This window comes from Harpegnathos saltator, unplaced genomic scaffold (assembly GCF_003227715.2).
Source record: "Harpegnathos saltator strain DR-91 unplaced genomic scaffold, Hsal_v8.6 scaffold124, whole genome shotgun sequence".
NCBI lineage: Eukaryota > Metazoa > Arthropoda > Insecta > Hymenoptera > Formicidae > Harpegnathos > Harpegnathos saltator.
Window position 1 is genome coordinate 378,904 of NW_020229900.1, and position 16,736 is coordinate 395,639.

Below are 16,736 nucleotides of genomic sequence, written 5' to 3' on the forward strand. Positions count from 1 at the left end.
GCGTTTTGCATTTATACTTTCGAAAGGAAGCAAGCAATTTACTTCTTCCGACATGCTCCAAGTCTAAATTCTCCGAAAGTTGTATGCATCTAACTTGTAATTGTTAAATATCCACGTCATAAAATTGTGAAGAGCATCGGGCATTAACGAGTGTATCGGGTGTAATATTTTAGTTGCAGCACCGTAATGACTTAAACATTGGTCGTATTGGTCGGAAGCATAGAAAGATATAAATGAAATAAAACTTTAGGCGAAATGACTTTTACAAACAGACACACAAGAGGTTAACAGTGTTCTGCAATTTATCTCGCGTGCAATTTCCACGCGTTGTATTTGCATTGTATTTTCGAGCAAAAAGGAACATTCCTCCTCGACGGGGAATCGAACCCCGGTCTCCCGCGTGACAGGCGGGGATACTAACCACTATACTATCGAGGAGACACGATTAAGAAATTTCTAGCAGCCCTAGTAAAGGGACACACTATATATACTGCTGCAGAAATTTTTAATCGCCACTCTTCTTGATGACCCTCTTGGAGACCTCGAGCTCCACAAACTCCACAAGGTCGTACTGTTATTTTTACCTGAGGTACACTGCGCAAAAAAGACGAGAAAAGTTTGCTAACATCCGGCGCGTTTTAATTACATTAATTAATTAATCCCGTTGTATTCTTCAGAAGTCATCTTTAATACAGGCACGGCCGCGCCTGCAGGTTTCGTATTAAATTTCTTTGGATACACGTGAGAGGACACGCTTCTCGCGACTTTAATTTCACTTCACAAATCCTTTAATCAATTTAGACCCCTCCGAGTAGAATATCGAGCTGTTGGCGAGTTTCGAATATTTAAGAGATCGAAGCGAAGTACGGACGGGCTCGGGACGAATGCAATTAATGACTAACTAACTTTATTACGGACTCGGTAATTTCCTCCTGAGTGCACCTCCCCCCGCGAGTCGAACAAATTGAATCCGACTCGGCGTAAGAAAGCTCAAACGCTACGGCCGATGACTCTTGCGCTCCGCGACAATCGATAATGTCACGACTCCATGGTTCCGAGAGGTTTAGAGCCCGGCGTGCTTTCACGAACCGGTGTTTATCTCCCTCGGCGAGATGCGGTAACTCTAGGCTAGAGAGCACCGTTAGATACACGAAGGTAGGGACCCTCTAAAAGCGCGTCGCGCGCCAAAAAGACAACGGGGAGTTATATACGGTATGGTGGCGCGGATCGATTATTCTCGGTATACGCGGGCGCGCACACACACACACACACACTACACACTCACCAACCACAGTGTTTACTGTCGCCCCGAATTTACTGTTGCTCGCATTCTTGGTGGCTCAGTGTAAATTCACATGTTTCCGATAGGAAACGCCTGCGGGGGTTGGTCGGACGAAGCTGGCGGAGTGCTTAAAAGCGGGCGGCGATAGCAATTTGCGCATTAGGCGCGATTTACGTTTTCGCTCGTGTCGTTACTGATGTGTACATGGTGTCCCAAGGAATAACACGCGCAGTCTCGGTCTGCGCCGGTCGGATAAGTTTGTTCTCTCGCTCGACTGAGAATTTAGCTCTGTTGGGCGATGCTAAGGGAGAAATCGTAGGTGGAAACGTTTGGAAAACGTATCTCTCTCGAATTGATCAATTGAGAGTTTTGCAAAATAGACCAGGTGGATTTAAATAAGTCACAACTATTGGCTCGTCGGCTACTCTGCTGCCATCGCAGCGGGAATTATTGATAATTCGATTTCCCTCCCTTTTGCACACGCTCGATATTTCCACGTTTCCGTGACACCGTGTATAGAGCAGTGAAACGGTATTATGATCCGTAATTCCGCGACACTCGTTGCATTCATTATCTAGCGAGTGTCTAGCGAACTAGTCCCACTTACGGTCCGTTTATGGTCTTATTACGTACTTTTTTCATACGTACCTTGCGTTCATATCGCGCGATAAGGAGGAATTTATTACATACGATAAAACTGAGTTTAGCCGACCATGATTTTTTATTTTCTCTGCCGGTTCTGCGTGCTACTTTACGGTCTTCTAGAGTATGCAATTGTCCTGCATATTTAAGCAACATGAGATATAAACAGAGTGGCGAGAGATACTCTGCGGAATTAATTCAATGGTTCCATTCACCGCGTGTTTAAAACTTTTGACAAGAATCGCATTTTGCTACAACAAATATTGCAGATAACGATTTTTGATGTCTCGAGGAGGCATCGAGGAGTATTTTTTGAAAACATAGACGATGCCTTATCAAAGTTTCCATGATAAAAATTTCATAAAGTTTAAGTTTTTTGGAAATAGCGTAGCGACATACGTACGTGTACAAGTGTTATCTCAATTGCGATAAAAATGCATGTGTAGAGCAATGGTCACAGTTCTACCTTATTAAACAGCTCTTGTCACAACAGCCCGGCTAGCTCAGTCGGTAGAGCATGAGACTCTTAATCTCAGGGTCGTGGGTTCGAGCCCCACGTTGGGCGATTCTTTTTTTTCTTTTACATATATCGAGAATTTATTTAAAACGTTATCATTTTCAAGATTCGCCTATTAACCGCGTTTATTTGTCACTGAAAATATACTTTTCTTCTTCATTTTCGCTTCCCACATCAGAGTCTTCTTATGTTATGTACTGCTCACAAAAAACAATACAAGTATAGAAATGTGTAGATTTGTACGGTTTTGCACCACTGATAAATACTTTCGTCTAGAAATCTTATTTTTATTCTGTGAACGTTTTATTCAATTTATTGCATTTTTTAAGGAATTGAGAAGCACATTTTGCGCTATTAATACGAGTACGGCGTATACCATAGTTTATATATATATATTTATACATTCCTGTATCTTTTTCACGCAAAAATAGTCGGTGATATATTTTTATCATCAACGACGTGCAGATGGATGATCAAGTCGTGACATGAATTTCACGCGGAACGTCCACTTTTCTTCTACGATCACTTGATTCATGGCGGCAAAAAGAAATCTCGCCCCCGGGTGGGCTCGAACCACCAACCTTTCGGTTAACAGCCGAACGCGCTAGCCGATTGCGCCACGGAGGCGATCTGTTGACCGCGTTTTCTTAAAACCAGTGTAAGATACAAAATCGTGCGATAACGAGATCAAAGCGCTCGTTCATGCTCGTATCGCACATCCCGAGTGCTCGATGACTCCATGTCACGAATGGCTAAATCTACTACTTCAAAATAGCATTTGAAACAATCATCTGAGATATTAATAATCTAGCTGTTCGTAACTATTTTTATCAAAAAATTACTTTGAAAGGGAAGTAGCGAAAAATAATTTTCACTTGTAATTTATTGCGTTTCGATAGTTTGACTTTAAACAGCTTATATCTATACCGCGAGAGAGATCCGAGCACTCGCGCAGCCGAAGGTTCGCGGGAAAAGCAAACGAACGCAACTGGGGAAAGTCGGCGGGTCACAAGCGCGATTGTTCAAACACGGTGTTCTCCGCGTCTTTCATTGCGCAATAACACGATGTAGACGTCCCGGTTAACGGCGGAAGGTTCTTCCATCCCACCAAGCGCGACGTCGATATACATTTGCTATTAGATTTGCTATTCTATCTTTGGATCTATCGGCGGATAGAATTTCGTGTCCCCTTCGAACGTTCTCTCCCGGATCTCGGAGGTGGGTTTTTCTCCGGAGAGACGGTAAATCGAAGTTACATCGGCCGATAAAGGCTCTACACGTACGTCGATATGCTGCGGTATACGGGACGAATGAAATTGTGAACAAGTATGTGACGTGTACATCGTCTCGAAACTGCCGTACAAGTTGAGAATTTACGCACGAAATTTACGGTCACGGCGCAACTTGGGCGAGACGAATCATAGGACCTTCCATTTGCAGCCGCGACGAGTCTAAAAGCAATTTTTCGGGGAACGTTTCGCTTTTTCTCCGAGCGGTTCGACGAGTCGCTTGACTCGCGAAAACGATTTCGTCCGTTGACTAGCCAGGTCTGGTTTGACCAGCCAAGAACGACAATGGGCGACAATGGGCAGTAAGGGTAAGAAAGGACACAATACCGGCGGTTGCGATTTTCCCTCCGGTTACCTGTAATACCGCATCTTTTCGAGCTAAAACGAGTCCTGCCGCGACAATAAAATACCGCTTGTTAAGGGATCCGTTGATGCGTCTGAGTCGTTAGGAACATTTCGTTTTCTTTCTCGTCGCTGGGGAAAAGAAGTAGCGGCTGGTAGGAGAGCTACGGGGATCCTTTCACTAGATAAGATACGTAATTAACTTTGACGGGGGAAGAGAGTGAAAAGATGATGCAAACGGATAAATTGATTATATCACGATGTAGGGTATAACCTACCTTACATCAGACATCTCTCCTCTCAGCCGCAACAAGCGCTAAAATTCAGACAGCATTTTTACTGGGTTGAGTAAAAAATAATTTCGTATTTTGCGGGCAGATGTATGGCGTTAAGCGAAAGTGTTTAGTGCAATCTTCGCTCAATATCTGACGCCATATATTTTTCTGAAAGGTTAAGTTTTCCCGCGTATTTTGAGCTGTTATTTGTCGAAATCTGTCTAGTGAGTTTTATTTGGCGAGACAGTAAAACAAGCAAGTGGAGCAAAACAAGCGGTGTTTGATGTTTCTCTAATTTCGCAAAGGGAAAAATACGACACAAACCAAGAAAAGATATGTATGTACTGTGTACGGAGAAGATGCCGTGAGCGAACGTGTGTGCCAAAACTAGTTTGCGAAATTTCATGCCGGTGATACGACATGTCGAGACGGTGAGCGCTCAGGTAGGCCATTGGTGGTTGATGACGACCAAATCAAGACATTGACAAGACAAAATAACTCACGTTATACGACACGAGAGATCACAGAGATAATCAACGTATTTCAAAAGACTGTGGCGTGAGTCACTTGCACACGCTTGGCTACGTATCTCGCTGCGATATTTGGATACCTCACAATTTGAGTGAAAAATATTTGATGGACCGCGCGTCTCCATCTGCGATTTATTGCTCGAATTATTGTGATGTGAAACGTTCCATTTTTTAAACGGATAAGTGGATCGCGTGTAACAAAGAGCGCGAAAGATCGTTGGGAAAACGAGATATAGCGCTGCAAATCACACCGAAGCAAAACATCCATACGTAAAAAATCATGCTGTGCGTTTGGTGAGATTGGAAAAGAATCGTGTTGCTACGAGCTGCTTGCTTTCGCAAAACCAAACAATTGATTCCAACAAGTATTGTTCCCAATTAGACTGTTTGAAGGCAGTAATCGATGAGAAGCGTCCAGAATTGGACAATCGTTATGATGTCATATTTCACCAGGACACGCTAGACCTCACGTATTTTTGACAGCCCGGCAAAAATTATTATTGGAGGGATGTCCTGCTTCATCCTTCGTATTCGCTTGACCTAGTGCCGTTAGACTTCCACTTACTCAGGTCTCTGCAGAATTCCTTCAATAGAAAAAGTTCACCCGAAAAAGGTATTCTATCTGTGTAAAGTGATTTTTTCCACAGTCTCATATTCTAAGCGAAGCCTTTTACAGAAAGAGGATTCCTCTTCCGATAAAGCGATTAAAGTGAACCATTCATCTAAAATTTATTAGATATTATGCTAACTGTTTTTCTTATTTTAAGAGGATTTTCTCTTATATCAAGTAATTTTCCTCTGTGAAAAGGAATATGCTGATTTGAATGTCGGCTTCTTTGTTCAGTTATATTCTACCTCCAGACATGAATGAAAAAATAATCATATGCTGATGGGTCAGAATATTTGGAACGTGTTTTTAAAAATGGTATTGCTGTAACATATAACGAAGATAATTTACCCATATTTGGTCAAATACAATTTATAATCTATCGCAAGAAGTTGAATAATATATTCTTTCTTTCAACTGTGTTTCACACAATTTCATACAATTATAATGAACATTTTTGTAGCTATGAAGTCCACAACAAAACTGATTGGAAATTTATCTGTTATGATAATCTTATTTCATTCGTGCTTACTTATTGTAGAACTGGAGCGAGAAGTACATATACATATATATATATATATATATATATTACTTTTTGTTATACATTATAATAATTTTTTCAAATCAACTAGTATAAGCAGTAAGAATAAATAATAATCCTCTTAAAAAAAGGTTAGATAATCTGTGTATAAGAGGAAATTTATATTAAAATCAGATTTGTATCATACATATAACATATAATCCCTCTAACTTTAAGAATAACGTGTTTATAATATTTTCCTCTTAATCTTAGAAGATTTCTCACGAGGCCATATATAAGAATAAAATCCTCGAAAATTTAAATGACACTCCGCTCGTTTTGAAGTTATTTGTTTTTAGGTGTTTCACTTCTTTGGAAGCCTGCAAATAGCATCTTGAGCAGTTTTTCGCCCAGAAAACTGGAAAGTTCTAAGAGGATGGAATCTTTAATCTGCCTGAAAGATGACGAACAGTTATCGAACAAAATGATGCATACATTAAAGGCATTTCATTGAAGGCATTTTTAATACGAAAATGTTGTCTTTGAATTTCACCTAAAAATACGAGATTACTTTTTACTCGACCCAATACAATTATCGAATTTCAGATCGAACGTAACGTATCGGAGAGATATTCAACCGCGTGAGTATTCCTAACTGAATACTGGCTGTAGAATCTATCACAACAATATGCCCCCTGTCGCGCGTAATGATGCTCCTTGTGTCGCGAATACAATCTTCCTGACACCCGCCAGCGCTTTCTCTTTGCTACTTAGGCAATATATACGATGACACGCGTATATTGGGTGAGCGCAAAACTTCTGACGGCTTTCTCGAGGATATCGTGACCGATCCAGTTGTACGTCAGCACCTGGGCAGATAATGTACGGACGTAGAACGTGCCGGGACGTAGAACAATAGGGAACAATCGGTGGAATGAGAATGAATCGCTTCCAACGAACTTGGAGCTCCGCTTTTCCATCGCCGCTCGAACTCTCGAGCGCAAAGCCGAGCGCTTTGCGCGTCACCGACACGCACACATCGTGCTCATTGGGGGCGATTAACCAAGTAACCGTGATCGACGTGTCGCGAATTTGCGCGCGGGGACTCAGGAGGCCGAGTTTCACGGCGAATTACCGATGCTCATTTCAACGCGTCCCGCACCTTTTAGCCGACGCACGATCCCCCGCCCGCGTACTCACATGAAAGAGAACGCACGCGCGACTAGTTGGCGATGGATGAAGAAAGAGTGAGAGAGAGAGAGAGAGAGAGAGAGAGAGAGAGAGAAAAGAGAACAGTCGGAGCTCTGCAGTGGAGTGTGCGAGGCCGCGGGCGCGTTCGAGGGTCGTCACACGCGAGAGAGGGACGGCACGCCGCAAAAGATCCCGATGAAATAAATATGCGAGGGTGCCGGCGGGCATCCAAAGACGCGCGCACCCTTCTCGCGCGCGTTACGACGCGTTTGACGTTGTCGTTCAACACAGCGGGGCAGCAGCCCTCCTCTCCCGCTCTCTCTCTCTCTCTCTCTCTCTCTCTCTCTCTCTCTCTCTCTCTCTCTCTCTCCCTCTCCCTCCCTCCCTCCCTCCCTCCCTCCCTCCCTCCCTCTCTCTCCCTCTCTCTCTCTCTCTCTCTCTCTCTCTCTCTCTCTCTCTCTCTTTCTCGCTGTCTCTTTCGCCGAGCGTACTCGAACGAGGAGCCGCGGTAAACGGCGGCGTAATTGCCGCCGTTTGTTCGCGGCACGCCGGGATCGAAGCCGAGCCGAGGGATCATCATCCCTCGGCTGCCGATATCCACCGAAATTAGCAGCTTAATTTTTTTGCGATCTTTCGTCGTGATGATTAACGTCGTAACAGCATCGGCCTCGAGAGACGCAACGATCACGAGCTACAGTTGGCTCGCGCGACGTCGTTAGATAAAAAGGGAAAATCTCTCCGGGAGCCCCCGGGATGTGGACAGACAGGGCAGGGAGGTAGACATGTGTTTGGTATCTCGTAATGTTCGGTTTACACACTCCAGCAGCCGGATGCCCCGACTTTCATGCACGCCATATGCACACACGCGCGCGCGCGCTCGAGAACGGCGGTCGAGCACGCGTTGACCCAAACGAGTCGCGACGCACATAGTCGGGTTACTTGGCCGAGGCTGCTGGATAGGTGGGTAGATAGGTAGGTAGGTAGCATGTGTGTAATTCGGGCTTAAACGACGCCCGCGAGGTGCCGGGCTAGTGGTGTGCTCCCTCCGTCGCGCCGCCATCGTCGTCGTCGTCGTCGTCGTTGTCGTCGTTGCCGAGAGCCGGAGCGTAGGAGGAGCTCGAAAAGCTCTCGGGCGGCATTTTTTGCGCGCGCGCTCTCTCTCTCTCTCTCTCTCTCTCTCTTCCGGCACGCTCGGCGAAGCGCGACCGAACGAACGAACGAGCGCGGCGCGCGGAGTCCGAGCGCGGTTCGCTAACGAGCCGTGAAATGAATCATACATTGTTCTGGTCCGCGTGTCGTACGCGCGTTCACACGTGTGCCCGAAATCGAGAAGGGCGAGGGAGAGAGGGAGAGAGAGAGACGGAGAGAGGGAGGGGGATGGGCGGGGGAGGAGGGAGAATTGTGGAAGGAAAGCGGCTCGATTGACCGTGAAATTCGCAGCCGCGGCGGCGAGGCGCTCTCGAGCGAAAGCGCCGGCGAAGTCTCCGCGATCCCGTTGCGCCCACTTCCCGGGTGGTGGGGGTGTATCGTCAAAGTGCATCCGGTGCACCCTTCGGACGTTTCGCTCCTTTGCCGATGTGTGTCGAGGGGGAGTCTCGCCGAGACTCGCTGCGACGATTTCCGAGCGATTTTCCGAGTATCCGTTCGAGGCGCTACTTTGCTCCGCCGAGCGGAGTGAGTCTGTTCTCTCCTATGTTTCCTTTTTATCTCGCTACTTGTTACCCTCTCTCTCTCTCTCTCTCTCTCTCTCTCTCTCGAATATTTCCACCTCGATCGAGTCAAATATGCGACGCAGCGCGAGCGACGCAAGTTCGGCGCGAGCACGCAAAACCGAGCCTTCCCTGCCGGCGGCGCTCTGATTTTCGGCGCACGATTTGCGGAAACTCCGCTCTACTTGCCGCCGCTTACGCGACCCAAGCATCGGAAGTCGCGCTTAATACTTTATCCACACCACCCCCCCTCCCTCCCCCGAGGCATTCCCGATGAAATATTCATTCAACTGTTGGTCGCACGAGGAGCGCGTTCCGTTCCGACGGAATAACGAGCGCCATGCATATTCGATCGTATCGACAGAATGGTTTCCCGCTTCGTTAATTTAGAAGCAAAACAAGAGGAAGAAGAAGAAGAAGAAGAAGAAGAAGAAGAAGAAGAAGAAGAAGAACAGCTATAAGCTCCGGTTAGAGCGTACAAGATGAGCGCGACTCTCACTCTCTCGCGCGAAATCCGAAAACTCGTCGCCTTCCTGCGGCGCACGATTCTTTCCGGAGAACCGCCCGTGAAATGGAAGGAGGGGAGGCGAGAGGGGATTTCTGGGGGCTTTACGGGGGCCCGCTGAATTATGACGTCATTAAAGTCTCGTCGCGAGACACTCTTGGCCGGCCGCGAGCCGCGACTTGTTTCCTTCTTCTTCCTTGCACTTTTTCGTTTCCTCGTCCTCCCAGGACCACGCGTCGTGGGTGTGCCTGTCGGCGTTGCAGCGCTTTAAGCGGCACCAGGTATTTCCGGTTTTCGCGTCCTTCGCCGCGCGCTGACCGAACCTGGTCACGGATAATTCGTGAGAAAGCCTCGACCGAGTCGGCTGAGAGACTCCATTTTTTGCCCCATCGCGGCGCGCTCGTTTCCGCAACGCGGCGCGTTATCTCGCGCGGATTTGAGCAATTTGACCGAATAAAAACGCCCGTTCTAAATGTCCCCGCTAATCTTGCGTCATCTTAAGCGGCGGAACGACGGACACTGCCACGCACTGCGGACCACAGAGCAGGCCCGGAAAACTGGGCAGAAGTCAGTTTCAGATTTTCGCCTAATAAAGTATACTGGTATCAAGTATACAAGTTAAAGTATTGTTTGTGAAAATTTCAAGTCGATTTATCTATTAGTCTTCCATTGGTGAGAGTCTTTAAAATTGAGAAAATGCGTTCGAGAATGACTAATAATTGTCCTGCGACTTTTCGAAAATTTCAATATATATCTATTGAAGAATTAAATTCTACATCGATAATTTCTTCATCTCGTTGTGTATATCCGTCATGAAAGTAGCACACAGAAAGCTCAAAAATTCATAAAATGCATACCTGCGAGCGATTTTATATATGCGTTACTTTCTGTTTTCCAATCAATTCCGCTCACACAGCTGAAACGTCTTACCGCGACTTACCGCATTTAAATTATAAAAATGAGGTATCGCTGTATTCCTCTCAGTGTAAACTTGCAACTGAGTCTGCGCTTTTTCGGCTAATTCGCAGAAAACTGTAAATATATCACAGAGCGCACGCGCGCGGAGAATTGGCTCCATTCACAACATTCTTCACGCGCGGCACGTTGAAGCACTTATTTATATTGGCTCAAAATTTACATACTTCTGATGGCATTATTTAACTGATTTAACTAGTATGTTTAATAAGAATGTATTAAATATTAATATATTAGTATTTATTAGTTATTAGTATTTATTATTTATTAGTATTTATTAGTGTATATTAGTTATTCATGCTTAAACAATGGAAAATATATCAAATTCGATAATTTTTCTAACTGAAAAACTATCAACTTTATGAATCGAATATTACAGCAACAAAATTTTTGTTTTACTATATTTATCCTACACGGAAAAAAATTCCGTTGGTGTAACTGAACGTTTAATTGTTCGAAGATCTCGACGGAAACTCGATTGCTCGAACAAAAGAGGTTGTAAGAAAGACTCTTGCACAAGGTTTAATTGTTAGTTCTTTAGTTTACCGCAACTGAGCTTTAATGTCACTGAACGTTCAGACGAATATTTTCGGTTGTGATAATAGAAACCTTTTTCGTTATCAGATTTTCATTTGGTTCCTATTCGATTGCACCAATTGAAATTTCTTTTCCGTGCACAATCAGAGCGTCTTTAGCATTTTCCGCCCGCCATATTGGATTTCTAAATTTTCACTACAGATTCTCGAAATCAGCGGCTCCGAAAACCCACTAATACCTATCAAAAATTTCAGCACAATCGGATCACACTTTTCAGCATTTTCATCCGCCATATTGAATGCATCATTTTATAAATTTACAAATTTTGACATCAGAAATGAAATCAGCGATCAGTCGAAAACCTTGTATAAACATGTCGTTGCCAGATATTTACACGTGTTTAACGAGATATGAATTTTGGCCAGTCGTCTGCTGTTTCACCGGTCTCCTGGCCCATAGTGCCACGGTGCAAAAACACGGATTGAGAAAGTAATCGCTCGCGTATCGCCGATCGCGGAGTCGGCGACGCGCCTGCACGAATTTGCCGACACGTAACGTTTCTGACGAAAGCTCGCGCGCGCGCGCGCGCGCGCGACCAAAGAAATTCGTATCGCGCCGTGCAATCTCGCGCACGCTTGTCGCTTGTCGCAGCGCGGGCATAAATCGGGAATTAGATTCTCGCGCGGCTATTCGCGTCACGCTGTCGACCACGGTGAAATCGCCTCGCCTTTTCTGACGAAAGCGCGCGCGATCATCGACATCTGGCAAGTCTCTCGCAAGTCCGGCGATTCCGCGAGCGCGACTCGCGATTCTGCAGAAATTTTCCGCCCGAGGTCACAGGTTATCCCATTGTCGAGCGAGGAATCGGCCGACCGACTTTACTTCACGGAAGTAAAGCACACGCCGCGCAGCTCGCAGCGATATCGAGTCCCGGGTGACATCCGATAATACCGGCCCGAGAGAGCGGAGCTCCTGAGAACTGGGGAAAAACTGGGGTTTTGTCGGGTTGACAAAACACCAGTAACCGTAAGAAATGGGCGCTTGCTAATGTGGGACAGCGAATAACTTGCGGTAACAAATGAAATTCGCTGCTCTAACGAACGATTTTATAACGGGAACAAATGGTATCGTTACGTTAATTTAACAAGTCGGAGATTCTTGATTTATTGGCGATATCGAGTATGAGCAAAGGTTGGAAATTATGTATAAGCGAATCGGTTGTATTGTAATTCTCGCTCACCAACGTATAATATACAGCAAAATATGTAAAATACTTTGTGAAATCATACATGCGATGTTAAACTAGCGCGTATCATAATTACCAGATAATTCAAATATAGCTTTATTACATTCAATCAAACATTGGCAGAGAAGGTTAACAAAATAATAATTCTGTGTATGTTTTGTAGGAATTCAGGGAAAGAAGTGGAACAACGCATTATTACCTTGATCTTTATTTTTAGCACGACACATTATATAAAATTAATAAACTCTTTGATGAGATTAAGAAGTAAGGTTAAGGGAGTACAAATGTAAAGTTTGTATTATAAACGTACTTTTATCGATAAAAAGTCTGTAAAAGCGTCTCCGTAGCTACTTAAAAAAAAAACTTATAAATTACTTTCAGAGATGCTTTTATCTATATATGCAGTGAGAAAAAAGAATTTGTTGGGTTAACAAAACACCAGCAACCGCAACAAATGGTTTAATGTGGCACAGTAAATAACTCCGTAACAACATGGTAACAAATGATTTGTTACTTGTGATTTGTTGTTCTAACCAAGAATTTTAAAATGAAAACAAATAGTATTGTTTTGATAGTCCAACAAATCATAAGCTTTTGATTTGTTAGCAATATAGAATATGAGCAAAGACTAGAAATTATGTGTAAGCAAATCGGTTGTATTCTCACCAACGTATAATATTAGATTGGTGCGAAAATAATTGCGGTTTTTATTATTTTAAGTCTGGCGCCGATTTTTCTAGTTACCGTTATTTTTTCCGGAATTCTATCTTGTAGAAATAAACAAATTTGTTTCCCGTTAGGAGAAATGTGTGCAGGCCAATGGCATCTTTATTTTGATTAATAAACATAATTTTTAACTGATATATGCGTCTTTATACTCGATATGTAAAAGCTCGATATGTAATTATTTTTGCACCAACCTAATATATATAAAATATGTAAAAAATATGTAGAATACTTGATGAAAGCACATATGCGATGCTACATTAACGTGTATCATAATTATTAGATAATTTAATATTTAAATATAGCTCCGTTACATCTAATCAAACATTGAGAGAAAACTTGACAGAATAATAATTCTGTGTATGCTTTGCAGGAATTCGGGGAAGGAAACGGAGCAACGCATTAAAACATTAATATTTATTTTTAGCACGACACATTGTCGTGCTAAATTAATAAACTAAATTAATAATAATTAATAAATTAATAAACTAAAATAAAAAAAATTAATAAACTGTTAGATAAGGTTAGATAAGATTAAGGAGGATACACATATAAAGGCTGGATAACACATATAAAAATATTGTAAATGTACCTTTATCTATGAAAAGTCTGCAAAAGCTCGTTCGCCGCAGAAGGAGCTACTTCGTAGTTACTTAAAGGAGCTTATAAATCACTTTAAGAGATGCTTTTATCTACATATGAGAGTTCAGAATATAGATTCACACAGAAGAGAGTCACTTACATGTATATATTACGCCATTATGACGTTGCTATGACCTTTACTAGAAGTTGTACATCCAACAAACATATATGATTTGCATCTCCAGCAATGTACATTTATGAAAACTGCAAACAACGAAAAATGATTCGTTGCTGTTCGTGACTGTTTGATTTATCTCTCGTACAATTATCAAACAGCAAACGTTCAGTTGTCGTGACAACAGAATGTTACGTCTGCGTCCTCAGGGCTGAGATATTGATTTGACAAAAGACGGTGATGGCGAGCGGCGGCATGGTTAGCTGTTGAATGCTGACTGGGTGCTCGTTTATAACAAGGATAGAAAATCGCGCTTGACCCGGCGAGCTCATACAGATTGCGTGAAAAGTTCGCGGAGCGAAGCTGAAATAAAGAATACCAAATTCTAAAAATGATTTTATTCTTCAATATAGTCTCCATTAATTTCAATACACTTGGCCCAATGGCTCTCCAATAATTTTATACCATCGCGGAAGTGTGTTTCTGGAAGGTCTGCGAAATATGCCTCTACGGCTGCTATAGCTTCTTCATTCGACAAAAAATGCTTCCCGCCGAGGAATTGTTTCAGGTTTCGGAACAGATAGAAGTCGCTGGGTGCCAAATCTGGCGAATACGGTGGATGACCAAGCAATTTGTTTACTTCAATTCATTGAATTTAGACATTGACAAAACACTTTTGTGAGCAGGTGCGTTGTCTTGGTGAAAAATGATTTGTTTGTGCTGCAAGCCAGGTCTTTTCTCACGAATTTTTGCGTCCAATTGATCCAAAAGGTTACAATAATATTCAGAGTTAATTGTTTTACCTTTTTCCAGATAGTCAATTAACAAAATCCCCCTTTAGCATCCCAAAGAACTGATGCCAAAACCTTTCTTGCCGATCTTTCATGCTTCGTTTGCTTCGGAGCTGAACATCCAGCTTCAGTCCACTGTAAACGTTCCTGTTTCAATTTAGAACCGTGGTGATAGATCCAAGTCTCATCCATAGTTATAAAACGACGCACAAAATCGGTTTTATTCTTCTCAAAACGATCCAGATGACGCTGAGAAATTTGCTTTCGAGCGAGTTTTTGTTGAATTGTTAACGTATGCGGCACCACTTTTCCAAACACCTTTTTCATTTGTAATTCTTTATGCAAAATATGCCGTAGCCGTTCATCTGAAATGCCTGAATGATATGAGCAATTTCACGCGTAGTCACACTTGGATCTTCAGAAACAATAGCATGTATTTGCTCAATGATTTCTGGTGTTGATGCGCTTTTTGGACGTCCACTGCGTGGATCATCTTCAATGCTTGTACGACCACGTTGAAACTCAAGAGCCCATTTGCAAACCATTGTTTTTGAAGGAGCAGATTCCCCTAACACATTTACCATCTCGGAACGAATTTCCATTGCCTTTAAGCCTTTTTTAACAAAGAACTCAATCACTGCACGCTGTTTCAAATTTTCCATTGCGAACAAATATACTGACACGTCAACTTCAATTGGCTTGTAAACACAGAATTGTAAACAGAAAGAATTGACAGATGGGAATGAAACCTAACCTAGGCTCATGTGAAGAGTGATTCTATATAACCGACTACAATTTATAATTCTACCGTTTTCCTTATAGATGCCGTTCCGCGAATTTTTCACGCAACCTGTAAGACGTGTCTTACGTGCCGAACGAGTCTCTTCTTATTGTATAAATTATTGTCCTTTTATATCGCCGGGCATGCGCGAAGCGCAACATTTTCTCTTTTCCTCTGTGCATCCGTAAATCGCGGCAACGGCCGGCGCTCTTTAATAACGGCGTAGCGATATGCGAGCCGTCGCATTACGTGGAGCACGGAGAATAGCCGGTATCGATAATGAACGCTGATTTCAGGGAATTCGTTCATTATCTTCTGATTACCTACGATTCGTTGAAACCGTCGCGTCACGACTGATACATTCGCGAGGATTCCGTTTGTGCGTCGGGCGACGTTGATCTACGCGCTTCAACAATAAATTCGTCTCGTCTGTACATCACATTTGTGTAGTAGAAATATGACGTAATAAAAGATACGATACGTCACAAGATATCTTAATATTGCAGTGCGCTCATTTTTATCCCGCGCGGCGTAGGGAAATATTTCATTCGGCATCCGGCTTGGTTTCCCCGACGTTTCGCCGGAGCATTTCGCTTCGGCTGGAAATCCTGTCTCCCTTCAGATTGCGCTTCTTCCTGAAAAGGTAAACTGGGATGTTGCGACGAAACGTCGGGAACAAATCCGCGACCGAGCCGGAAATAAACGAAGCGCGCTTATTTTAAGAAAATCGATGCGCCAAGCGCGATAAGAGAGAGAGAGAGAGAGAGAGAGAGAGACGATCGATCGATCGTGTCGTCGCGCGCTCGTGGTATTTCCGGCTCGCGACGCAGGTCCTGGTTTTGACCGCCGCGCCGGCGGCGGCGCGTCTCCTCTTAATCCGTCAGTGGCAAAAGGCGCGGAAAAGCGGCGGCAAAAGCCGAGGCCGGCGTCGGCGGCTTCCGGAACGATATAATCGCGCCCGCGCTCGCTCGCTCGTTCGCATTATCCGCGGAAAAGCTGGCGCAGCATCCGCGCGCTGGACGCCAGCCAGGATAAATATCAATTTTACGACGTCTACGGCTACACTGGCGTTCGCCTGGCCGAGCCGGAGCCGTGTGTTGCTGGCGAACGAATCCCGAAATTGCAAAGCCCGGAGTTCGATTTATCACCGGCCGATCCTCCGGCGAGTCACGTTCAACTCCGGAGTGCGCGCTCCGTCGGATGAATAAGCGCGCTCTCTGCGGTCTTTCGGACCGGCCCACGTTCCAGCCGCGCTATCATCATTTCTGCGGATGAATAAATTTTAATCCGCGGAAAGGGACCGCGCGACGGCTCGCCCTAACGATGATGCGCGCCTGTCCAGCTTCTCCTCGCGCATTTGGCAATCGCGGACAAACGCGCGCGAGTCCGCGGAGGTTTCTGCTTCTGTTGTGTAATTAGTTGTGTAATCAGCGGATCGTACTTTACGATCATGTTGAAAGTCGTGGGCAAGAGCAGGCGGGGCATTCTTTCGTCATTTCGTTCGTGGCGAGCTC

The 16,736-nt window shown here is 44.2% G+C and overlaps 1 protein-coding gene and 3 non-coding genes across 4 annotated transcripts in view; 2 read left to right on the forward strand and 2 right to left on the reverse strand.

Moving 5' to 3' along the window:
- Positions 1 to 16,736, forward strand: part of LOC105181335 (putative uncharacterized protein DDB_G0277255) — a 228,730-nt gene that overhangs the window by 22,741 nt on the left and 189,253 nt on the right. The window lies entirely within an intron of this gene.
- TRNAD-GUC (transfer RNA aspartic acid (anticodon GUC)) lies at positions 367 to 438 on the reverse strand. Its single transcript has one exon. It is a non-coding gene; the product is annotated as a tRNA-Asp (tRNA).
- Positions 2,417 to 2,489, forward strand: TRNAK-CUU (transfer RNA lysine (anticodon CUU)). Its single transcript has one exon. It is a non-coding gene; the product is annotated as a tRNA-Lys (tRNA).
- On the reverse strand, positions 2,995 to 3,068 carry TRNAN-GUU (transfer RNA asparagine (anticodon GUU)). Its single transcript has one exon. It is a non-coding gene; the product is annotated as a tRNA-Asn (tRNA).